Here is a 27,054-nt window from a genome sequence, read left to right on the forward strand (position 1 = left end):
TTTAATCATTCATTTTGCTTTTATTATTATTCTTTTTTTTCCTAAAAATTGTTATTTATTTTTGATTATACATATTTATGGGGTATGGAGTTGACTATTAGTATTTTATACAGTATGTGATGATCAAATTAATATCATTAGCATATTCATCATTGCAAATTGTAATTATCCTTTGTGTCCCTTACCCGATTACTCCCCAACCCCCATCCCCTCCCCCTTTCCCACCTCAAGTAACTATAGGTCCTTTCTCTCCTTCTGAAAGTTTGTTTTAATGTGGTCACTTGCTGGTTTCCTTCCTTCCCTCCTTCCTTCCTTTCTTTCTTTTTACCTTTCTACTGTTAGACCTTTCTACCTTTCTATCTTTCTCTCTTTCCAGCTCCCACTGATGAGTGAGGACATGCAGAATTTCTCTCTGTGCCTTCCTTATTTCACTTAACATAATTTTCACCAAGTTCATCCATGTGGCTGCAAATAACAGAATTACATTCCTTTTTACGGCTGAGTAGTCTTCCATTGTGTATATACACCATATTTTTCCTTAACCAGTCATCTGTTGATGGACATTTAGGTTGGTAATTTAGACATTTAGATATTCCATATCTTGGCTATTGTAAATAGAACTGCAATGAACATGTGAATGCAGGTATCACTTTGACATGATGATTTCCATTCTTTTGGGTGTATACCCAGCAGTGGGATTGCTGTATTGTATGGTAGTTTTATCTGTAGTTGTTTGAGAAACCTCCATACTGTTTTCCATAATGGCTGCACTATTTTACAGTCCCGCCAACAGTGTAGAAGAGTTCCCCTTTCTCCACATTGTCACCAGCATTTGTTATTCTCAATCTTTTTTATAATAGCCAGTCTAACTGAAGTGAGATGATATCTCAGTGTGGTTCGAGGCTCAGTTTCCTCACCTCCACAACAAAGGCCTAATGACATACATGTGACTTGTATGTATGTGACATACATGTATGCCATGTGTATGAATGCATACATGCATGGCACACATGACATGCATACATGTGGAGAATATGAAAATTGTTTATGTAAAGTGAGAGTCCGACAATTGTTGGGTGACTATTTCATTGAGAAGTAACTTAAAAGGCAGGAAGAATAATGGCAGTGACACAGTCAGAACATACCCAGATGTGGGTACAACAAATCTGTCTTTTTAGAGAACTGAGGAGCTCTCCACTCTTCAGCTGTGCAGCACCCCTGAGGTCACTGCTTCTGCTCATAGCTCATCCAAGATCTCTGCTGACACCGATAGTGTAAATGCTCATGCACCAAAGGTTATCTCCACAAAACAAACTTGGAAAATAAGTTTGATTTAGAAAGAATATATTTATATATACATATATTTATATATACATATATATATAACTGATTGAGGAATAGTAAAATTTCTTATTTAAATCCTTAAACTATCATCATTCCCCACATGCAACAAAGTCAATTAGAAGTTCACTCATTTATGCATAAAGGATAAATGAATATTTTAAAAATGCATCTTACCAGTATATTCATTTTTTATTGTAAAAAATACATAACATGTAATCTACCCTTTTAACAATTTTTAAGTGCACACTACAGTATTATTAACTACATGCACATTGTTGCACAGCAGATCTTTAGAACTTTTTCACCTTGGATGACTGAGACTCTACATCTATTGTATAGCATCTCCCCATTTCTCATTCTCCCCAGCCCCTGGCAACCACCATTCTACTTTCTGCTTCTGTGAATTTGACTGCTCTGGATACACCATATAAGCATAATCATGCAGTATTTGTCCTTCTGTGACAGGCTTATTTTACTTAGCATAATGTCCTCAAGTTTCATTCATGTATTCACAATTGGCAAGATTTTATTTTCTTTTTTTTTCCTTAGAGTCATAATTTTATTTCATTTTTCATCAATGTTTTAATAAACTTTTGATTTTAAAATAGTTTTATTTATAAAAATATTACAAAGATAGGACAGACTCCCTATATATCCTACAGTTTACCATATTATTATCTTATATTAGTTGAGTACTAATGAACCAATATTGATACATTATTAACTGAAGTCTATACAGTACTCTATTCAGATTTTCTTAGATTTTCTTTTTTTAAGGTTGAAAAATATTCCACTTATGTATATACTATATTTTCTGTATGCATTCATTCATCAGTGGACATTTAGGTTGTTTTCACCTCTTAACTATTGTGAATAATGCTGCAATAAACATAGGAGTAAATGTATCTCTTCCAGATTCTGTTTTCAATTCTTTTGGATAAATAACCAGATATAGGATTGCTAGATCACTTGGAAGTACTATTTAAAATTTTTTGAGGAACCTCAATACATTTTTCCATAGTGGCTGCTCCGTTTTATATATACACCAACAGCACAAAAGGATTTAAATTTCTCCATATCCTTGCCAACACCTGTTATATTCTGCTTTTTTGGTAAGGCCCATCCTAACAGGTATGGGGTGGCATCTCACTGTAATTTTGGTTAGTATTCCACTAGCATTAGTTAAGTTGAGCATCTTTTAACATACCTGCGGCCATTTGTATGTCTTCTTTGGAGATATGCCTGTTCAAGTCCTGTGTCCATTTTAAATTTGGGTATTTGCTTCTTTGCTCTTGAGTTGCAGAAGTTCTTAATTTATTTTGAATATTAACCCTTTACCAGATATATGGTTTACAAATATTTTTAGCCATTACATAGGTTGCCTTTCACTCTCTTGATTATTTTTTTGCTGTGCAGAAGTTTTATAGTTTGATCTGGTTCCATCAATCTATTTTTGCCTTGGTTGCTTGTGCTTTTCGTGTAATATCCAAGAAATTATTTCTAAGACTAATGCAATAAAGCTTATTCCCCATGTTTTCTTTTAGTTTTATAGTTTCAGGTCTTTACATTTAGGTCTGCAACTTATTATGGGATGAATTTTGTGCATGCTGTAAGATGTGTTCAATTTTATTTAGTTTTTGCCATGTGGATATGCAGTTTTCTCAACATTACTTATTGAGAGTCTAACTTTTCCCCATTTTATAGTCTTTGTACCCTTGTTGAAGATCATTTGATTATATATGCATGTGTGTATCAGTATTTTGGGACTCTCTATTTTGTTCCATTGATCTATATGTCTGCTTTATGACAGTACCATACTGTTTTGATTACTGTAGCTTTGTAATATGTTTGAAATCAGGAAGTGTGAAAGTTTCACCTATGGTCTTTATCAAGATTGCTTTGACTATTCTGAGTTCTTTGTGTTTTAATATTAATTTTAAGTTTGTTTTTTTTCTATTTTGGTGAAAAATGCCTTTGGGATCTTGATAGAGATTTTGTGGAATCTATAGATAGCTTTGGGTAGTATGGACATTTAAACAATATTAAGTCTTCCAATACATTAACAATGATGCCTTTCCATTTAATTCTGTTTTCTTTAATTTCTTTCAGCAATGGTTTATATTCTTTAATGTACAAGTCTTTCACCTATTTAGTTAAGCTTATTTCTAAATATTTTATTCATTTTCATATTGTTGTAAATGACATTATTTTTAAATTTTCCTTTCTGGATTGTTTGTTGTTAGTGTTTGGAAAAAATGATTTTTGTATGATAATTTTGTTTCTGGCAATTTTGCTGAATTCATTTTTTTAGTTCTAATAGATTTTTTGTGGTTTTCTTCAGGGTTTTCTGCAATGTCATCTGCTAACAAGATAATTTTACTTCTACCCTCCCAATCTGGATACCCTTGTTTCTTTTTCTAGCCTAATTGTTATAATTAGGGCTTCCAGTACTATGTTGAATACAAGTGGAAAGAACAGGCATCCTTACCTTATTACTGATCTTAGAGGAAAAGCTTTCAGCTTTATACCATTGAGTATGATATTACCTGTGTTCTTTTCATATATGGTCTTTTCATAATGATGAGGTAATTTCTTTTTATACTTAGTTTGTTGAGAGTTTTTATTATGAAAAGGAATTGAATTTTGTCAAATGCTTTCTGTATCTCTTGAGATGATCATATGATTTTTATCCTTTGTTCTGTTAATGTGGTATATCACATTGTCTGATTTTCATATGTTAAAACATACTTATATCCTAGGGATAAATCCCACTTGATCTCAGTGTATAACCATTTTAATGTACTGTTGAATTTGGTTTGCTAGTATTTTATTGATGTTTTGCATAAATTTTCTTCAGGGATTTTGGCCTATAGTTTTATTTCCTTGTGTTTTGTCTGGCTGTGGTATCAGGGTAATTCTGGCCTCATAAAATAAATTTGAACGTGTTCCCTCTTCTTCAAATTTTTGAAAGAGTTTGAGAAGAATTTTTTAATGTGTGGTAGAATTATCCAGTGAAAACATCTAGTCTTGGGCACTTTCTTGATGGGAACCATTTGTGTCCTCCCACCCCCAGTGTTATTGAGTATAATTGACAAAAACAGTATATATTTACAGTGTGTAATGCAATGTTTTTATGTGCATATACATTGTGAGATGAATACTACAATCAAGGTAATTAACACATCCATCACCTCACAAAAAGTTATCCCATTTGTGTTTCTGTGGTGAGAATGGTAATGATCTACTGTCAGCAATTTCCAAGTATTTAACATATTATTATTAACTATAGTCACCATGCTGTACAATAGATCTCCAGAAGTTACCCATCCTGTCTAACTGAGACTTTATATCATTTGAGGAACATCTTCCCATTTCTCCCTACTCCCAGCCTGGGGCAACCACCATTCTCTCTGCTTCTATGACATTTTTCAGTTTTATGTAAAAGTGAAATTATGCCATATTTGTCTTTCTGTGCCTTACTTATTTCACATAGCACAGTGTCCTCCAGGTTCATCTACGTTGTTTCAAATTACAGGATTTCCTTTTTTTCTAAGTCCAAATATTAATATTAATATTCCGTTAATAGTATTTCCATTAATATCTGTTATAATGCTGAATAATATTCCGTTGTGGTGTGTATGTGTGTATGTATGTTTGTATATATATTTATGTGTGTGTGTTTGTGTGTGTGTACATATATATAGGGTTAGGGTTAGGGTTATGATGATCAGTACTGTTATCAGATAAGATACTTGGTAAGATTTCAATATCTATAAATTTGAAAATACTTGTTTTGTGACCTCACATGTAATTTATCATGAAATGTTCTGTGTGCACTTCAGAAGAATGTGTATTCTATGGTTGGATGCAAGGTTCTGTATACATATGATAGATCCATTTGGGCTATAGTATTGTTCAAGTCTTCTGTTTTCTTGTTGAACTTCTTTCTGAATATTTTATCCATTACTGAACATATAGTATTAAAATTTCTTAATATTATCATGTCACTATTTCTCCCTTCAGTTCTGTAAATGTTTCTGTCAATGTTTTCTACACATATTTGGGAGCACTAATGTTGCATGCACCTGTATTATAAGTGTTATACATCCTGGCAAATTGACTCTTTTATAATTATATAACTTTCTTTTTTGCTTCTTGTAGCAGTTTTTTACTTAAACTCTATTTACAGGATTAAGAAGGACCACTCTACTCTATTTTGGCTACCCTTTGCATGGAATGTCTTTTCCCAACCTTTTACTTCTAGCCTATGTGAGTTCTTAAATGTAAAGAGAATTTCTTTTAGAAAGTGTATAGTTGGGGCTTGTTCTCGTGTGTGTTTTTAATATCTATTCAGCTACTCTGTGCCTTTCGATTTGGGACTTATATCTATTTACATTTAAAATAATTACTGATATGTTGAGACTTACTTTTGCCATTATGAGACTTTTATCTGCCTATCTTGTAGTTTTTCATCACTCTTTTCCTCTCTTGCTATCATTCCTTGTGTTTTATTTATTCTTCACTGACATACTTTTATTCCTTTTCATTTCTCTTGTGTATCTTCTATAGTTATTTATTTACTTTTTGTGTGTGGTTACAACCAGGCTTACATAAAATATCTTATATTTATAACAATCTATTTTAACCTGATAACTTATCTTCAATCACATAGTAAATTTCCCCTCTTTTACTTCTCTCTTTTCTACTCTATGCTATTGATGTCATGATTACCTTTTTTTGTATTGTGTATTCATAAACATATTTTTATAATCATACTATAAAAAATACTTTTATCGGGCTGGCCCGGTGGCGCACTGGAGAGTGCGACGCTTGGGAGCGCAGCGGCGCTCCCGCCGAGTGTTCGGATCCCATGTGTAGACCGGTTCCCGCTCACTGGCTGAGCGCGGTGTGGGCGCAACACTGAGGATTGCGATCCCGTTGCCGGTCAGTAAAAAAGACAAAAAGGAAAAATATATATTTTTTTTTATCTTTTTACTTCTATACCAGAATTAAAAGTTATTTATACACCACCAATACAGTATTACAGTTCTGTATTTTGTTTATATATTTACCTTTATCAGTGATCTTTATACGTTCATATGCTTTCCTGTTGCTGCCCAGTGTTCATTCATTTCAATTTGAAGGACTTCCTTTAGTATTTCTAGTAAGCCAGGTCTAGTGGTGAACTCTCTCAGCTTTGGTTTATCTGGTGAAGTCTTTCTTCTTTGTTATTGGAGGACAGTTTATCAGATATAGTGTTACTGGCTGCCAGTTTTGTTTTTTTTTTTCTTTCAGCACTTTAGATATATTATCCTACTGTCTTCTGCCCTTCAAGGTTTCTGTTGAGAAATCCAGTGACAGTCTCATGAGTACTTCCTTATACAGTTAACCCTTGAAAATAATGGGTTTGAACTGTGTAGATCTACTTATATATGGTTATTTTTCAATAAATATACTGGATAAAGTTTTCGAAGATTTAATACCAGCAAAGGAACATTTGATAATTTAGGAAGAGATATTTTGAAATTCTAGAAAGATAATTTTAGATAATTTTAAGATACGTCAATATAGGTCTGGCCTATTAGCTTAGTTGGTTAGAGCATGGTGTTATAACACCAAGGCTGAGGGTTAGGATCCCCATAGTGGTCAGCTATGAAAAAAATTTACAAAGTGAAGATAACAGGAGAAGCAAGTCTGCCAACCAAGAGGCAGCAGACAAGTTTCCAAACACCATTAAGAAAATTCTTGAGAAGAAAGTATATCTGCCTGAACAGATTTTTAATGCAAACAAAAGTGCCCTATTCTGGAAAAAAAAATCCAAAAATGATATGTATGAGTAAGAATCAGAAGTGAGCACCAGGATTTAAGGCAGATGGGGATACACCAAGACTACAGTTTTGGCCAAATGCAGTCAGGTTTATGATCAGAACTGCTCTTATATATAAAATTGCTCACCTCCGAGCCTTGAAGGGAAAAGATAAACACCAGCTGCCAATCTTTTTCTGCTGAATAACAAGAAGGCCTAGACAACATGAAACGTTTCTGTAGATTCATTCCATTAATGCTTTATTCCTGAAGTCAGGAAGAACCCTGCCAGTAAAGAGCTGCCTTTTAAAGATTTTTTGATATTTGACAATGCCTCTGGCCACTCAGAACCCCATGAGTTCAACACCAAAGGCATCGATGTGGTCTACTTGGCCCCAAACACAATCTCTCTCATTCAGCCTCTAGATCAAGGGGTCCTAAGGACCTTTAACGTTCATTGTACATGGTACTGTCTGGAAAGGATTGTCAATGCTATGAATGAGAGACCCAACAGGGAGATCATCAAGAATGTCTGGAAGGACTACACAATTAAAGATGACGTTGTTATAGAAAAAGCCATGAAAGCCATCAAACCCAAAACAATAAATTCCTGAGGAAAATAAAACCTGTGTCCAGATGTTGTGCATGACTTTAAAGGATTTCCAACAGAGCCAGTCAAGGAAATCATGAAAGAGATTGTGGGTATGGCCACAGAGGTTGGGGGAGAATGGTTTCAAGATATGAATCTTGAAGAAATTCAAGAACTAATAGATAACACACCCAAGGAATTAACAGAAAACAGAAATGAGTGCTTCTGAACCAGTGCCAGATGATGAGGAAAAAGGCATAGAAGAAGCAGTGACAGAAAACAAATTGACATTAGACAATTTGGCAGGATGGTACTAACTATTCAAGACTGCTTTTGACTGCTTTCATGACATAAACACTACTATGATATAGTCACTGCAACTAAAGCAAATGGTGGAGCGATTGGTACCGTATAGAAACATTTTCAGAGAAATGCAAAAGTGAAAAAGCTGGAAGAAATTACAATCATTTTGCCAAAGTTATGCCTGTGCTTGCTACTCCTGCCTCCCCTTCACCTCCTCCACCTCTTTCATCTCTGCCACCCTGAGACAGCAAGACCAGCCCCTCCTTTTCTTTCTCCTCCCCAGCCTACTCAACCTCAAGATGATGAGTAGGAAGGCCTTTATGATGATACACTTCCACTTAATGAGTAGTAAATAAAATCATGCTGCATAGTTAATAAACATCTGTTATGTGTATGTGTGACTGCCTTCATAGGAAACCCTGATAACTGATGGAAAGACTGTTTGAAATGTTTTTGTGTTATCATTATTATTATTGCCAAAGTATTCATCATGTAGAATATTATGTACAGGACTTGCATGGAAGTGGATAACCTATCCTTACGTAAGCGTAAGGTGAGTGATATATAGCATGAGATTAATGTGTTAGTTTTCTGTTTTATAACCTTGCTTTCAAAGAAGTACATTGCCATACAGTATGCCTGTCTTTCTTGTAATTGGAGAAACTGCATGTCAGCCTATCATTACAGGTAAGTGATTTTTTTTTAAAGTAACAATGTTTCTAATACTGTATTATAAATATGACTATAATATTGTATGCTGTAAAAATTTTATAATGATTCATTCATTAATTTATAGGCTAGCTACCATGAAGCAATTGTATTAATTATACTAGGCTACTGTAAAGTAATCATATAGCTGATGCTTCTTTATCAATGCATGAATCATTATACCTGTAAATAAATATAAATTATATTTCACATTGTCTTTTCATTTATGATGTCTAGTGTTAGCAATATGTATAACATCCATAGTGTTTTGTATCATATAAGACAATATTGATAGGTGACAGACAGATTTATCTTGTAAGCAAACTACATAAACTTATGGTATAGATAAATATGGTACAGTATTCTAAATCTATTTTCCATTCCTTATGATTTTCTTAACATTTTCTTTTCTTTAGCTTACTTTATGGTTAAGAATTCCATATATAATATATATAACATATAAAATATGTGGTAATCAACTGTTTATGTTTCAGTAAGGCTTCCAATCTAGGCTATTAGCAGTTAAGATTTGCAGAGTCAAAAGATATATGTGGATTTTTGACTGTGTAGTCTGTCAGAACCCTACACTTGTGCATTGTTCAAGGGTCAAGTGTACATGACAAGTTGCTTTTCTCTTGCTGCTTTCAAAAATTGTTTAATGTCTTTGATTTTAGACAATTTGATTATAAAGTGTTTCAGTGTGGATTTCTTAGGATTCTTCCTGCTGACTGGCTTTCTTGAATCTATTCCTTTACTCAGATTTGGGAAGTTTCGTCATTATTTCTTCAAGAAAACTTTCTGCCCCATTCTTCTTTTTCTCTCTGTCTCTATCTTCTGAAAATTCCATAATGTACGTATTGTTGTGTTGGATGGTGTCCCACCAATTTCTTAGGCTTACTTCACTCTTTCTTATAGCTTTTTCTTTTTTCTTTTTTTTTTTTTTTTTTTTTTTTTTTTTTTTTTTTGCTTCTCTGACTGAATAATTTCAAATGACCTGTCTTTGAGTTCACTGAAACTTATTCTGATTGTTCAAGGTAGCTGTTGAACACCTCTACTGATTTTTTCAATTCAGTTATTGTATTCTTCAGCTTTCAAACTTCTGTTTTTTAAATATTTTTTCTCTCTCTGCTGATATTCTCATTTTTAATGCATTATTTTCATGAGGTTATTGAGTATCTTTATGTCCATTATTTTGAATTGTTTCTTTAGGGATGGTTTCCAGAGATTTATGATTTTTTTTTTTAAGTTGGGTCATGTTTCCCTGTTTCCTCATGTGACATGTAACTTTGTGTCAAAAGCTGTGCATTTGAAAAAACAAAACAAAAACCAAAAAACCTATCCCAGTCTATATGGACTGGCTTTATACCAGGAAAGATCGTTACCAATCATGCAGCAAGGTATTCTGGTTGCCTCTAAACCCTTTTCTGTGGATTTGTCTTCTCTAGACTTGTGCTTTTAAGTTCGTAATTTGAGGAATTTACTGATTTATTTTTTTCAGGAGCTCATAATCTCCTGTTCCCTTTGGTGTCTGTCCACAGTAATTCACATTTTCAGGAGTTGCCCCAATCTACCTTTTCTTTTGTTCTCAGCAGTTTCCAGGTTTTAAAAATATGCCTGTAGATGAAGGCTTCCAAGTCAGATGAGGCAGAAACAAGTCCCTTGGACAACCCCTTGAAAAGCTGCAGTGCTGGATGAATACTCTCCTGTTATCTTTCCTCTACAAGAAGAGAATCCATCTAGCTGTATTGGCTTCTATCTGCTGTGTGGCAGATGCTTTCAAGTAACAGCAAGCCACTCATTTATCTATTGTTCTCAGTAGCCTCTAGGCGTCTAGAGCATACCAGATCCTGCCAGCACTCTGAGACAGGTGACCTATCACTGGACAGTAACCCCCAAAAGCTGAAACATTGGAAGCATGCTTCAAATCTTTCCCTCTCCAGCTATTAGTTGAGAATTTTTTTCCCCCACTCATTCTATTCTGAGCTGGTGGAAAGACTATAGTGAGTGAATGTGCGCAAGTCCAAATCATTGCTTTTGTTTTTAGCATATTGTAAATTTGTTTCCTTTCTTGTCAGCACTTAAAGTCAAGCAAGACTGTACCAGTCCTTTGTGCAGGCTCCTAAAATCTAAATATGGGATGTATGTTTCAGTCTTCTTTCCCTCCCAAGGGAGAATCTGGAAGCTGGGAGTCTTCTCCAGATTGAGTTGCTCTGAGCTGGGGAAAGGGACTGTGGCAGGTGAGTACATGCCAGACCAAACTGTAGTTGTTGTTCTTAGCAGCTTCCAACCTGGCAACATTTCCTGTCAGTGCTTAGATTCAGGAAAGATAGAAACCAGTCCCTCAGCCAGCACCCAAACCCCCCAAAAGGTGAGAACATTGGATGTATGATCCAGTCTCCTGTTTCCCTCCATAGGAAAATTCCAAAGCTCAGAGTTCCATTCCAATCATACCAGGCTGTTCCTGGGGAGGAACAGTGGTGAGTGAGTGTCAGGAACTTTCCTACCCACTTGAATGTGGATGGCTTCACTCTCTTCTCATATTCAGGAGACTTTAACTGTTTTTGAAACTCTCACAAAGGGAATTGGTCCATTTATTGTTGATGAGTTTGTGTTTACCTGGGGAGTAGGAGGTTCTGTGACTTCCTATTCAACAATCTTTCAGACTTATTTTTAGGTGGATATCACTGGTTTTTAAAACTAACATTTTATCCCCCCATCCTTTATGTTTGTTTGTTTGTTTGTTTGTTTTTAGCTCCCACAAATAAGTGAGAACATGCTGTATTTCTCTTTCTGTGCCTGACTTGTTTCACTTAATATAATTTTCTCTAAATCCATCCATGTTGTTGTGAATGGTAGTATTTCATTATTTTACTCCATTGAATAAAATGGAGCAGTATTTTATTGCTCCATTGTATGAGCAGTATTCCATTGTACACAGCAATCACAGCAATTCCTTGAATTTGCTAAGACATGTGAACAGATATGATGTAGTGGCGAGGAGAGGAGAGAGGGAGGGGGGAAAGAGGAACAAGTAAAGGGACATGAAAATCAACTACAATGTGTATTGAGAAGTTAAAAACCAAAAAATAAAAATAAAACTGACATTTTAAAAGTTATTCTAGCTACTGTTTATTAAATCAAAGAGGAAAGTTTTAAAAAATGAGTCATGACAGGAAATCATTGCATTCTGCTTTATGGTTAATAGCATCTTTTAATGCCAATACCTCAAATAATTGCATATACATTGTAAAACACCCTCCTGTATCATCATTCTATTAAGGTTGAAAAATACTAAAAATAAGTAGTCTACCTAAAACATGCCAGTTTTATGACATGAGAATTTGTATATTTCTTTATTCACCCTTTTATTGATAATCCATATGAAAGGAAACTAAATTTAAAGGGGATTATTCATATTTTTCCTACAAATAAATCTGGGAAAAATAATGTCAATAAATTTTTTAATTGTTTTTGTAATTGGAGTCATTAACGATGCAGAAACAAGAATAACATAATTTATAGTAACATAAAAATGTATAGTTTTAGAAATACTTTTTCCACTTTTAAAAAAGTTTCTCCAACAGCCTCTGAAATGTTGTAATTAAAACAAGTGTGGTTTTAGGCCAATCACAAAACATCACTCCTTACTAAATTTATGCCTTATATTTATATTCACCATCATGCATAATTTAAACTACAAAGTAAAACTTGATAGTTTAGGAGATCTAGCTTTGCCCTAAAATTTAAGTCAGCCAGTTAAAGTCTTGCAAACATGAACCTAAGTTCTAGAAAATGAGCATATAAAATTTACATGGCAAGACATAAGAAGGGAAAATTAGAGCACTCCTAAAAAAATAGTATTTTAGACAAAATAAAGAAACAAAGTGAAAAAGTGTCTTAAAAAGTGGAAATGACTCATGATGTAGATGGAAAATAAAAGTCAAATAGAAGTACACCAATAAGGAATGTGTAATAATAAAAATTAAAATTAAACAAAAGAATGTAATGTTGGCATTTGTAACAATGTCAATTGGAGACTGTTCACCAAGTTGAAAAATAAATAAAGTTAAATGAACCCTGATTTAATGATTCCATATGTTCACGATTTCGTAGAGTGTTTTTTTTCCTCCAAGGGTCTGCCACTCAACACCAGATTGTCCTGCCGACTATCAATTGACTCAGCCAATGAAACCTCATTAGATTGAAGTATTCTATCCATGGAATAAAGTTACTGACCCTTAGGGCACAATGTTTTTTGTTTTTTTTTTTGTGGCTTGGAAATCCTTCTATTTTTTTTTCCAATGGGAACCTTTCATGGGTCATGTATGTGAAAGGAAGAATTTGAACATTCTCTCGTTTTCAGTCCAAAAGGTTTGTTTCTTTATTTAGAAGCTTTCAAAGGCTTTCACTCCCCTAGGGATATTCTATTTCAACTTAGCAAATGAGTCCTTTAGAATTTTGGGGAACGGGCTTGGGGAGGAGAGAGAAAAGAGCGAGGAGAAAAGGGAAAATCCATTTAGTTTAAATAAAATCTTTTGATGATTTGTTTCTAAAAGTTCAGTTCCCAATATAGTACATAAAGTCACCTTTTTATTTTTTGCTTTCCAGTTTCAGTAAGAGAATAAACAAACAAACCTGACTTCTCAACTGCTTAGTGGTCCGCTGAGGTCTGGATAACGCATACAGAGTATAACACTAAGAAGTAACAGCTAACTTCAAATATGTTTGTTCTCAGGGTAGTTGCAGAATTTATTTTAATGGAGCTTCTGAATTGCAAATATATATCCCTGGTGTAGCAAAATGCCAAATTGAAAATGACAATTGCATATCATAATTAAAAAGGGGCATAGTGTGTGTATGTTTGCTTGTGTTTGTTAATTCAACTTTAAATAACTGAAATCTGAGATAACTAACAACACTGAATAGTTTAGAGCTCTGTGATTGTGAATGAACGCAGTTTAGAGCTCTGTAACACTGAATCAACATGACCCCCATCCCTATACCCCACCAGCCCTCGAAAGAAATTTCCAACTTTTGCATTATTGCAGAGCATAGTATCTTCTGGAAAATAATACAAATCATTTTTATTACATTTTCTAAAACCAACCAAAAACAGAAAAGGAAAAGGAAACTCTAAACCAATCTTATTTATAAACCTCAATGCAAATAAAATCCTAAATAAAGTAAGTAAAAGCCAGCCATCTATTAAAGAATAATGCACTATATACAGATACAGTGCTTTCCTATTTACACCTAGAGCTGTTGTACGTTACTCCTTAGGAGGCAAAAGTAACAGAGAGAGTGGGTCAGTTGTAATCCTTGGCTGTTGGAAGCACAGCAATCTCAATTTAAGAGATAAGTGATCAGGGAAATTCAATCCCCCATCTTTTAATATATGTGCCAGTCTTGGCAGCAATATACATGGGTAGAGAACAAAATGAATGGTGAGGTAGCAAAAGTGTTTTATTTACAGTTGTTATAGGGTCACTGGGAAAAGAACCGGTCCAGAGAACCTTAGGTACTTGCTTGCTTGAATGTATGGTTATTCAGAAGCACAACTCCCATGTTCTTTGTTCCCTCTTTTGAAGTTAACTAAGATTTAAACTATTACCTACAAGATGGTAAATGAGTATTACCACCAGGATAGTTCCAAAATGCTGTCCACTATCATGTGCATGTCATTACTACATGGTTTCATCTGGGATTTTCACTTGGGCTATGTAGTACCAGCTTCCTTTTCTATACTCAACATATACCCAGCAAGCCTTGCCCTATTTGTGAACAGTAATTATTACTGTTCATGTAAAGAACAAGACAATGTGAACCAAACCAGCATTACTATTCATTCTATACTTGTAGGAAAAATCAGTGCCTTAGGAGAATAAAATAACAAGCAAAAAAGATTGTTATAGAATATACAGAATAGCTATAGATGTGTTCTATAGAATAGAACACTCATAATATAAATCTACTCGGAAAACAAAAGTGAGTCAAATGAAACATAGGTCTTAATAGAAATACTGCAAGAATTTATCTGGTTGTCAGATACAAGATCTATATGCTAAAGTTAGTTGATTTATAGGATTAATTGTGAATAGAGTTGTCATATAAAATATAGGATTCTCAGTTAAATTTGAATTTAAGATAACCAATAAATAAATTGTTACTATAAATATAACCCAAACTGCATGGAACTTACTTATAATTAAAAAAAATTCATTGTTGCTAAATATGATGACCTTAATTGTGAAAAATGTCATACATCCTTATAAATGTATTTATTTATATGCATATATATTTGTACAAAAATATATACGTCCTGTGCCTGCTACACAGATTAGGAAATAGGACATTACTGAACTTTTCAAATTTCATACTGTGCCTCTCACAATAATATAACCCAATCCTTTCACCTCTGGACAGATGACCAATATACTAAAAGTTATTATTGTGTTTTAATATGTAAGCTTACCAACCTTGAATGTACTCCTACATAATGTATAATTCAATTTTGACTGTTTTTAAAAATATTATAATAAGAGTTTCATACTGGCTATATTCTTGATTTATTTTTGGCAAGAGAATTTATGCATACTGAAACATACACCTGGAGTTCATCATTCAATGTAATATAATATATAATTAGAATTTACCAAAATTATTAATGCATTCTTCAGCTTCTAAGAACAATATACAATTTATAGCATATTTAGAATATATTCATTTATTGTTTAATATATTTAAGACACAATATACTGTATATATTATATACTGAAAGTTTTAATGTATAAAATTCAAGGTATATGTATTCCTATGTATACATATCATTTTATGTGTGTTATATGTGTGTACTAACAAGTCAAAGGTACACATGCAAACTGAAATTAGCTCATTAAGGTATGCATATGTTTAACTTTCTTAGATAGTGTCTTAGTCTGTTTGGGCTACTATTACAAAATATCATGAACTGGGTAGCTTATAAATAACAAATTTATTTCTTATAGTTCTGGAGTCTGGGAAGCCCAAGACCAAGGTGCAGGCAAATTTGTTGTCTGGCCCACTTTCAGGTGAATAGATGGTTCCTTATAGCTGTGTCTTCTGATGGTGGAAAGGGTGAGGAATTTCTCTTGTACATCTTTTAAAAGGCACTAATCCCATTCATGAGGGCTCCACTTCCATGTTCTAATCACCATCAAAAGGCCCCACCTCCTAATACCATCACCTTGGGAGTAGGAATTTTAACATGCGACTTTTGGGAAGACACAAACATTCAGTCCATTTCAGATAATGATTTCTTTTTTCAAAAGTGATTGCACCAATTTACACTACAGGTAGACTTTGTCTTAGTGTATGTTGTGCCACATCCTCACTAGCATAGTCCTTCTTACAACACTGTTTATTGAATGCCTTCTGTGTACCAGGCATTGTTTTAGGTACTACTTTTCTATAAATGAAGTTTTTATTTTGGAGTAATTTTAGATTTGCAGAAAAGTTACAAAGATAATACAGAAAATTTCTAGATTTTTTTCATTCATGTTTCCCTAAAAGACACATGTTAGTATTTGCTGATATAGCAAATATAAAATGTGTCTCATTTTCTTTTAAATTTCCCTAAATAATACTATACTAAGACTTTTTTTTTTTTTGTCTTTTGTCTTTTTTTTCCGTGTCCGGCAATGGATCGCAACCCTCAGTGTTGCCCCCGTACCGGACCGGGGACTGGCAACAGGATCGCAACCCTCGGTGGTGCTCCCGCGCCTCGCTCAGCCAGTGAGCGGGAACCGGCTAAGACATTTTTTTAAAAAAGAAATTTTTTCTTTTTGTGAAGGTTCTATTTATGTATTTTGAGACTTATTTTTCTATTGGTCTGTCCTTTTTTTATTTATGTAATTACATAAAGAATGTAAGTCCTTTACATTTGACTTTTTTGCAATACTTTTTCCTGGTTTATTGTTATGAACAAATTTTCTAATGGTGAATAAATCTTGCCTATCTGAAATAAACTAATTGATCATGAAGTACTATATTATGTGTGCATGGTTATATTCAGTTTGTTAATATTTGGTTAAAGTATTTTCATTTGTATTCGTGAGTGTCTTTGTCTGATGCAGGTGCCAAGGTTGTTAGGAATATAGGTGGGAGAGTATTTCTTTGCTTTATAGAAGATTGTAAATGCTTGCTTCTTGAAAATTTGATAGAATTTGCTGTTAAAATGATCTAGGCTTTGTTTTTTCTTTGTGGGAAGATTTTAAACTAGAGATTCGTATTCTTTCAGAATGATAGGAAAATTCAGATATTCTACTTTTTGTTTAGCATATTTTGATTATTTACATTTTCTCAAAGGTTTTTCATTTCACCTAACTTTATAATGTATTGATACATAGTTATTTACAACATTATATTTCTATCATTTATTCTTTTATAATACCAGACTTCAAGTTTCTTAAAACATTTTCAATATTTATCTTCCACCTTATATCTTTTTAATTGATCATATACGTGAGAGGTTTCTCAATGTTGTTATTCTTTCTAGGCAAAGAAATTTTAATGCTGTTGATTTTCTTTAATACGTCATTTTATTTGATTAATTCTTGCTCTTTTTTTCTTCCTTCTATGCTCTGGGAGTTAGCCCTTTCTTTCTTTCTGTTTTTAGTTTGGGAATTCTTTAAGTTACATACTAGATCATATACTTTTAACCTTTTTTCCTTTCTAATAAAGGTATCAAAGGGCATTTATTTATCTGTAAATATTTCTATAGCTGCATAGCATACATTTTAGGGTGTGGTATTTTTATCACTCAATTGTAGGTATGTATTTATATATAGACCCATTAGGATTTGACCCATAAATTATTTAGATATGAGTTTTATTAAAATTTAAAATGCATAAGCTGGTTTTATTTTTCTGTTTTCTATTATGTTTAACAGTATTGTGGTCAGAAAACATGGTATTTGTGCTATCAGTTCCTTAAAATGTGTTGTGACTTGTTTTATGGCCTAGAATGTGATCAATATTCTTGAATATCCCATGTTACCAAAAGTATGTATTGCATTGGCGTGTGTGTGTGTGTGTATGTGTGTGCATTTGAAAGAGAGGGAGAGAAAGACTATGCCTGTCTATCAGGTGTATCGATATAGCTGTGATTAATATTTGATCAACCAAGAGAAATTACATAAAACCTCACTATGATTATGAATTTCTCAGCTTACCTTCCTACCTCTGGCTCTCCTGAGGACATTTTACATTATGAATGTATTTGGATTTCTTTCATCCTATTTTTACACTGTCTTTCCCAGATTTTCCCCACTTGCTCTCCTCATGCTCCTCATGCTCCATGCTTCTTTTTCCTATTGGTTTCATTCAGTTTATTTTTTTCTTTACAGTTTCCTTATTACATCTTCTCTCTCTCTGCATGTTATAAGGTTGACTTCTATTCTCTTAGTGATTACTCCAAAAATTATCTTATTCGTATTTAAGGTAACAGTGTCTAACAGGGGATCTCTACCTTGCTTCTTCCTCTTCCCTCCAGTCAAATATTTTGTAATAGCTTGAATCAGATGGAAAATTTAGTGTGGTGTTCATTAAAAAAGAAATTCCACAATTCAACCATTATTCCTACCTTACTGTACAATCAGTGCTGCTAGTTTATAACTACAAATTTACTGTTTTTTTAAAAAACAATATTCCTTATAGTATGTTAGACCCTTCTACTATGAGCATTTTCCTTTTTCCTGATGTACATTTTTTATGATGGTAAATTTTATGTTTGTCCGAAAAATGTCTATGTTTTTCACCTTGGTGAACGATATTTAGCTGAGATTTCATTTCTTTGCTGACAGTTCTTTTTCTCAGCATTTTATATATCTTGTTACATTATCTTCTATACTTGCTGTTGACAGTTCTTCTGTCAGTTTTTTCTTCCCTAGTAGAAAACATTTTTATCTTACTCCCTTTTCTATTTTTAAAATATTTTCTTTATCTTTTCCCATTTGTGTTTTATATGTCTAAGTGTATATTTCTTATTCATTCTACTTGTGATTTTTGATGAATGAAAAAAATCAGGATTCCTGGTTGGAGGAAATTCAAAGAAGGAAACAAAGGTGGACATTAATAAAATATTTATATTTCTATATATATAATTATTTTATATTATCTAATGTTTATTTTTATATTTAAATAGACTTAATTTTTAAATTTTATGAATAAAATTTAGGATAATATCTAAATGTTATGATGAATTCTATGAAGATAAATAGCTAAATTTTGTAGGATAGGGTAATAAAAGGAACCACATGTAGATCGATTCATTAGGACGGATTTTCAACATTTCTCCTTTGGATATTTGAAACTGGACATGAGAAGCTTCAATACAGTTGACAAGATTAATTAATTTGTATATAAATCTAATTGAAGCCATGGGAATGAATTAGAGCTCCTACAAACTTTTGCAGAGTAAAAAGGGAGAAACCCTATGAAAAATGCAAGGATTCGTGGAACTGTGGAGCTAAAAGAGATTTAAAGGATCTGGCAAGAAATAAATTAAGAGAACATTATATCATCAAAGAAAAGAGAAGAGAGATTTTTCAACAGGACAGGAAATATTCAAAGGGAGTATAGAAGGCATATAAATAAAACTGGGACGCTCTTCTTGACCTTCTTCTGAGGGCAGGTTCTTTTGATCTGGGTAGAGATTACTTGGGTGGATAATAGAAACAAATGTGTGTGTTTTCTAGATAAAAAGAAAGGCTGTACATTATGTAATAAATTATCAAATCTTTTCATCACTCTACAAAGATATATTCTTCAAAGTGCAATCTATGGATCAACAGAATCTGTAAACTTGTTAGAGATGTAAACTTTTGGGTTCCATTCTAGAAAAAACAAGAATCAAAATGTCTAAGGTAGGGTCCCTCAGTCTGTATTTTAATAAGCACTTCAGATGGTTCTGATACCTATTGAAGTTTGAGAGCTGCTGCTCAATCAAAAGCAATAGCACTTGCCCATTTGCCTATCTTCTCAAACTAGTGTCTTGCTATATAACACTAAACAACACATTTTTCTCATCCTCCATATATAAAAAGTCATTGAAACATTTGTCTATATTTTAAATGTCATTTAAAGGTATCTTTCTCTTTCTATTATCTATTTAATTGTCTCATTTTGGGAATATAGCATCTTTGGCTACCTACTATGATTTAGGTATTTCACCTAAATCACTTTTAAAAAAATTCTTGCATTGACATTAATGTTTCATAAATAATTTTTAAATGAATATATGATAAAATATATAATATGTATGAAAATAGACTTTAAAATGTGTGTTATTCATCTTTAAAAAACAGCACAGCATCAATGCCTTTGAAGCCTTACTATGCTAATGCCTGATCATAATCTCCTATAACTGAGTAATAATTATTCTAAATATTCTATTTATAATACTCTTGTTCATTTTTATTGTACATCTATATGTATAGATTTATTACATATTGGTGTAAAAGTGGATAGAAAAAATACAGTGTACTGCTACATAGAACATTTAGTATGTAGCTAATGTAGAGGAAGCATTCAATAAATTATAATGTGCAAGGCAACTAATCAATCAGTAAGACTTAGATTCAACTCCATTTTTCACTACCTGATAAGAGTCAGTCTTAGGAATATCTCACAACATTTTGAACCTCAGTGTCCTCATACGTAAAATGATAATATTGCCTTTTTTGGAGCTCCATGTGGATGACTGAATTAACACTTAGAACGCTTGGATAATTTTCTAACAGAAAGAATATAGACAGCATATGGGCTCACTAAATTATCTTGAGTGATGGACACAGAGATGGGGACTGAATGATCTTAAAACATTCCCTGTTGCATGCCTTGCTCATCAAAGACTACTTGTTTCCTGAGTGCTTAATAATTGTTTGTTGAAAGAATTCACCACTCTTGCCTTTCCCACTAATCTTTAATGACATAAAAATACATTAAACAAAATATATTTCTTTTATCACCAGTGGGGCTGAGCCCCTTGCCAATGCTTTTTTGTTGTTAACATGCTTGTTTTTATCTTTTTCCATTTCTTTTAGTAAAACTCTTGAAGTATTTTACAGAAATGTGAACAGATCCTGCATGAGCAACTTGATACCTTTTCACAAAGTATGAATTGTATAATCACCACCCAAATCAAGAAATCAAATATTGCCAGCACCTCAGGATATTATGTTGTCTTCAATTCCAGTAATTACCTCCCTTCTCAAGGATTCCCAGTAGCAATTTTGCATGGTATTGCATTCATATATTAGGCATTCTTTTGTGTCTGATTTCTTTTATTCATTAATATATTTTAGATTAATTTACATCATGAATTATAAAAAAGTTAATTCTCTCTATAAAATATCATGACATAATAATATTTCATAATTTATCAACTTTAAGCAGTTTGCTATTAATGTTGACTAGAAAACTAAAGCTGCTGTGAACTTTCTTGCACTTATCTTTCAGGATCACATATATGAGCACACTTTCTTGAATATATATTTAAGAGTGAAATTGCTGTGCCATCGGTTTGGCTTTTGTTTGTATTTATTAGATATTGCCAAACAGTTTTTATAAGTCACTTTGTCTACAGGTACATTTGTTTGGCTTTTATCAGTAAACAGTAATTTAGCTTTCAGCTCTTTGAATGTGTTATTCCTATAACTTCTTTTGTTGCTATTGAGAAATCTGTTGTCAATCTAATTATTTCTTGTAGGCAATTTGGTTTTCTTTTCTATTTTTATAAGTATATATTTTGTGTTCTACTTTAACATGTCTGATGGTTTTGTAAGATTCTTAAACCTGAGGATAAATGTATTCCATCAGTTCTAGGAAAGTTCCTATTATCTCTATAAAAATTGCTTCTCTTTAAGTATCTACATTCTTTCAGTTTGAAACTCCTTGTGTATGTAGAGTATCTTCTTATAATTTTTCCAATGTCTCTTACCCCCTCTCTTGACTGACTTCTATTTTTCCTCCATATTTGCATTTTTAGTAATTTTTCGAGTATAACTTCTGGTTCACTCATTCCAATTTCTGCTATGTCTACTTTTTGTTTAAACCTTTCATTGAAGTTTCAATATTAATGAATACCCTGTTTTGTCATTTCTTAAATGTTTTAAGTTTATTTTTATATCTTCCTTGCTGTTTGATGGTTTTTTCCCGATATTTTAATTTTATTTTATACATATTTTATGACATTAAATGTGCTTTTACATAAACTTTACCTGAGATGATCAATGACTTTTGGATATGAATAATTCTGCTGTAGCTCTTGCTTACTCTGGTTAATGTTTTGTATGTGTAGAGACTATAAATTCCTCAGGGATTCATCTTTGCAAATATGATAAGCCCTGGATTCTATTCCTCCAGCAATGTTTTTACATTTGTTTCTGTTAGCTGTCCTGGAACATTTGTAGGAGAAACAACTTTCTTAGGTTATTTTCTCATTTTATGGATTTCAAAACCACTGGGAAACCAAACCTGAAAAAGATTATTTTCAAATGATTAAAAAATACTTTTTTTTTTTAGCACCCAAGCAAAGGCCAAGTAATACCAGACTATGGTCAGTAATTCAGTAATGTTAGAGAATAAGATGAAGGTTTGGATCATCAGAAGTTAAATATTAAGAAGTAGGTAGCAAATAGGTGAAAATAAGTCATTTGTGTGATCTTAAAAAAAAATAAGATTTTAAATCAGGAAGAATATCACTGAAGGATTTAGGATTGGCTAATATGGCATGTGGCCCATGGGAGAGAGCCATATTAGGGTTCTCCAGAAAAACAGAACCAATAGAAAACTGTGTGTGTGTGTGTGTGTGTGTGTGTGTGTGTGTGTGTGTGTGTGTGTAGAGAGGAAGAGAGAGAGAGATTTTTTAAAAATTGCCTAACTGGATTGTAGGGGGTTAGCAAGTCTGAAATTTGTAGGGCAGGCCAGCAGGATAGAAACCCAAAGAGCTGATGTTGCAATCTTGAGTCTGATATCTGCAGCATAGGCCAGCAGGTGGGGATCTCAGGAGGGTTTCTATGTTTCAGTCTTGAGGCAGAATTGCTTCTTCTTCTGAAAACTTTAGCCTTTGTTCTTAAGGTCTTCAACTGAATGAATGAGGGTCGCCCACACTAAGGAGGGTTATGTGCTTCACTCAAAGTTTACTGATTATAAATGCTAATCACATCTAAAAAGCATTTTTACAGCAATATCTAGACTGATGTTTGTCAAGCCGTGTGGACACATAAAATTATCCACAACAGATGAACTTGGGAACAAGTAAAGCTAAACACATCAAAACAAAAAAATTCAGAAGAAAATTCCAACAGTTCATCTGGAATAAAAAGAGAAAAAATTGTCATCTTTTTGTAATAATATTATTCAGAATTTACGAGTGTGTGTGAGATAACACAAAGGATCAGATTGTCAAAGCAGATGCATGTAATTCAGATATTTTGCTTAGTATCAAGCTTTACTAATAAATTAAAGAATTTAAATAATCTCAAAGCACAGGCAAAGAAACAGAAGGACTGAGACAGCCTTTCAGTTCCTAAGGTTTTGTCTTGTCAGAAGTAACATATTAGCTGTATGTAGCTGAGATTTAACATATTAGATCTCTAATTAACTTATGTGGTTATACTGCTTACACAAGAGGGAGACATTGTTAATAAGACATCTCTATTTTATACTCAATTACATAGCTTATGTGATAGTTTTCATTTCCTTTAGGTCCACCTCCAGGTTTGTTTATGATAAGCCAACCTAAACAGACCAAATACATCCCACTAGGAACATTCCTTAGATAAGGATTATTATGGACTGAATGTTTGTGTTCCCCCAAAATCCACATATTGAAATCCTGACCCTAAGTGTTGTAGTACTAGGAGGTGGGTCCTTTGGGAAGTAATTAGGTCATGAGGATTGAGGCCTCATGAATAAGATTAGTTCCCTTATGAAAGAGACCCCATAGAGATCCGTTGCCCTTTCTGCCATGTGAGGACACAGCAAGAAGGTAAATCAAGAAACCAGAAAGTGGGCCCTTGCCAGAAACCAAATCTGTGGGTGCCTTGATCTTGGAGTTCCCAGACTTCCAGAACAATGAGAAATAAATGTTTGCTGATTAGAACACTGTCTATAGTATTTTTTTACAGCATCCCGAATGAACTAAGAGAAGGCTCCTCCCACTACAACTAGTTTGTTTGTCACAGAGTCTACAATTATTATATTTACAATGACATTTGAGATGGTCACCTTCTTACTTAAGAGAAAATGCATCACAAGCCTACTCCTTAACATTTTGACTTTTAACATTTTTTGGCCTGGAATATTTCACAAAATAAATGTACAAAAGATATTAATGGGGTTAATGTCAATAAAGGCTAAAAAATTATCGATGATTTAAATCAAATTTAATTGAATGTTTTGAATAGAATTTTTAAAGAAAAGTTTTTAAGAAAAGATTATATTTACAGAAACATTCATAAGATAGTACAGAGAGTTTTCATGTACCCTAAACCCAGATGTTCCTATTTTTAATTCTTTACATTAGGGGGTGCATTTAGTAAACTTTCAGTGATACATCATTAATATTAACTAAAGTCCATAATTTTTTCAGGCTGTCTCAGTTTTATCTAATTTCCTTTTTCTGTTCCAGGATCCCATCCAGGATACCACATTATCTTTAGTTATCATGACTGTTTAGTTTCCTCTTGTCTGTGACAATTTCTCAGACTTTCCTTATTTTTGATAATTTTGTCCATTTTGAGGAATGCTGGTCAGGTATTTTCTAACATTCCTATATTAAGGTTCTCAAGAGAAATAGAACTGATACCATCTTTCATTTATTATAAGAAATTGGCTCATGTAATTGTAGAGGCTCGCAAGTCTAAAATATGTAGATGCAATATCCAGTTTGAGTCTGAAGTCGTCTGGAACTTGATGTAAAGCCAGGAAGAGTTGATGGCCTAGTTCCAAGGCTGTCAGACGGGATAATTCTCTCTTACTTGGGAAGGGTCAGCTGCTTGTTCTATTCACTCCTTCAACTGATTAGTTGTGGTTTCACCCACGGTATAGAGGGAGATTTGATTTACTCAGTCTACCAATTTAAGTGTCAGTCTCATTCAAAAACACGGAAGCACCCAGAATAATGTTTGACCAAATTTCTGAGCATGCCGTGGCCCAGTTGACACATAAAATTAACCATCAAAATGGCCCTCTATTATAATTTTCGTGGTAATTTTCTCGTGAATGGACTGGTTTTTAGAAATTCAGGGAGGAGGACCACAGAGACAATATGCCATTTACATATGTGATCATCATACCAAGGGTATATATTATGAAGATGACTTATCACGTTTGATGTTGAATTGGTCACCTGACTGAAATAGAGTTTGACAGGTTTCTACACTGTAAAGTTACTATTTTTCTTCCTTTCTATATTGTACTCTTTCCGTACCAGACCGGGACTGGCAACATGATCGCAACCCTCGGCGTTGCACCCGCACCTCGCTCAGCCAGTGAGCGGCCGGTCTGCACGTGGGATCCGAACCCTCGGCAGGAGCGCCGCCACACTCCCAAGCAGCGCACTGTAGCAGTGCGCCACCGGGCCGGCCCTATATTGTACTCTTTTAAAGGACCCAGGGACCTGCAATTAAGGGGTAGGGAATCATTCTCTCTTCCTTGACAGAGGAGTATCTACATAGAGTACTTGTGATTTTTATGTATGGGAGATTTGTCTATTATCTCCCTTCATTTTTTTATTCAATTATTTGTATATGTCAATATGTGCTCATAGGTATTTATTCAATATTTCAGATGACAGTCCAATACAATTTTCAGTTTTGTTTATGCACAAATTATTCCAGTTTTAGACATTGGGTCCACTTTCAGTTTGATTCTGTGTCTTTTTGACATACCTTATCAAAAAATATCTTTTTGAGAACTTTTTTAGTTTTCATCACTAAAATACTCTCCAGCTCATCTTGTACATTTCCCACCTCAATTCTAGAATCTGCCATTTCTTCAAGAAGCCTTGGTTTCTTGTATTAGAGAATGAGATTAGATACCAAGATATCTGTGGCAGGTGCACTTTCTGAGGTGTTGTTTCTTTCAGGATCTCTCAACTAACAAAACAGGAAAATGTTATGTATACTAACCCATCAATATACAGATATCTATAAATATTTCCATATGTAACCATCTATATAGATATTAAGCTAAACATGCATTCATACTGATGTCTCAAACTTTAATCCATTATGAAAAGAATCATTCTAATCTACTCTGTTTGCTTATCTGTAAATTCCATCTTCAACAATGAGAAAGCTGGTCTCTTCCATCTAATGTTAATTTACGTAATTTTCAATTCCAGTATATATGTGTAGCACTATCAGAATTTGTAGCCATGTCTGTGTGAAAAAGATTTATGAACTAGAGTACAGTAATTATGTGCAGTTCTTTCTGCCTTTAGTCTCACAGACCACACACTAATTTCCAAAGTTACTTAGATCTGTACCTTTTCACCTCAGCTCCCTTCAGTGATGTTTCATACATTTATAACAAAATTAAGTTCTCTTGTCACATTCTGAATTCCATCCTAGGATATCCTGAGATCCTAAATAATATTTTTGAATTTGCACATATTGTTTTATTCTCTGTTTTGTAATGTTTTATAGGTCTTTCCTTCTCTCTGAAAAGCTTTTAACATTTTTCATCTCTTAGCCCTGCTGGCAATGAAGACCCTCACTTTCTGTTTGTCTGAGAAAAATCTTTATTTCTTCATTACTTTTGAAGGATAATTTCACTAAATACAGACTTTTAGGTAGTGGTTTTTTTTCCCCTTTTCAACCCTTAAATACTTCACTCCAATCTTCTTGCTTTTGCATGGTTTCTGATGAGCAGCCCTATGTAATTTTTATCTCTTTTCCTCCACAGATAAGGTGCTTTGTTCCTCTGGCTTCTTCCAAGTTTTCTCTTGGTATTTGGTTTTCTGTAGTTTGAATATAATATGCCTAGGTATAGATTGTTTGGTAGTTAATATGCATGGTGTTCTCTACACTTTCTGAATCTGTGGTTTGGTGTCTGCCAATAAATTTGGAAAAATTTTGGTCACTATTCCTTCAAATTTTTCTTCTGTTCTGCTCTTTCTTCTCCTTTTGGTGTTCCAAATAAGCATACAGTCTGTGTTATGCAATTCCAGTTCCAGCTAAGCATATGGTATACCATATGTCTCAGAGTTCTTGGATAGTCTATTCTGTTTTCTGCCTTCTTTTTTCTCTTTGCATCTCAGT

This window comes from Galeopterus variegatus, unplaced genomic scaffold (assembly GCF_000696425.1).
Source record: "Galeopterus variegatus unplaced genomic scaffold, G_variegatus-3.0.2 Scaffold49, whole genome shotgun sequence".
Classification (NCBI taxonomy): domain Eukaryota; kingdom Metazoa; phylum Chordata; class Mammalia; order Dermoptera; family Cynocephalidae; genus Galeopterus; species Galeopterus variegatus.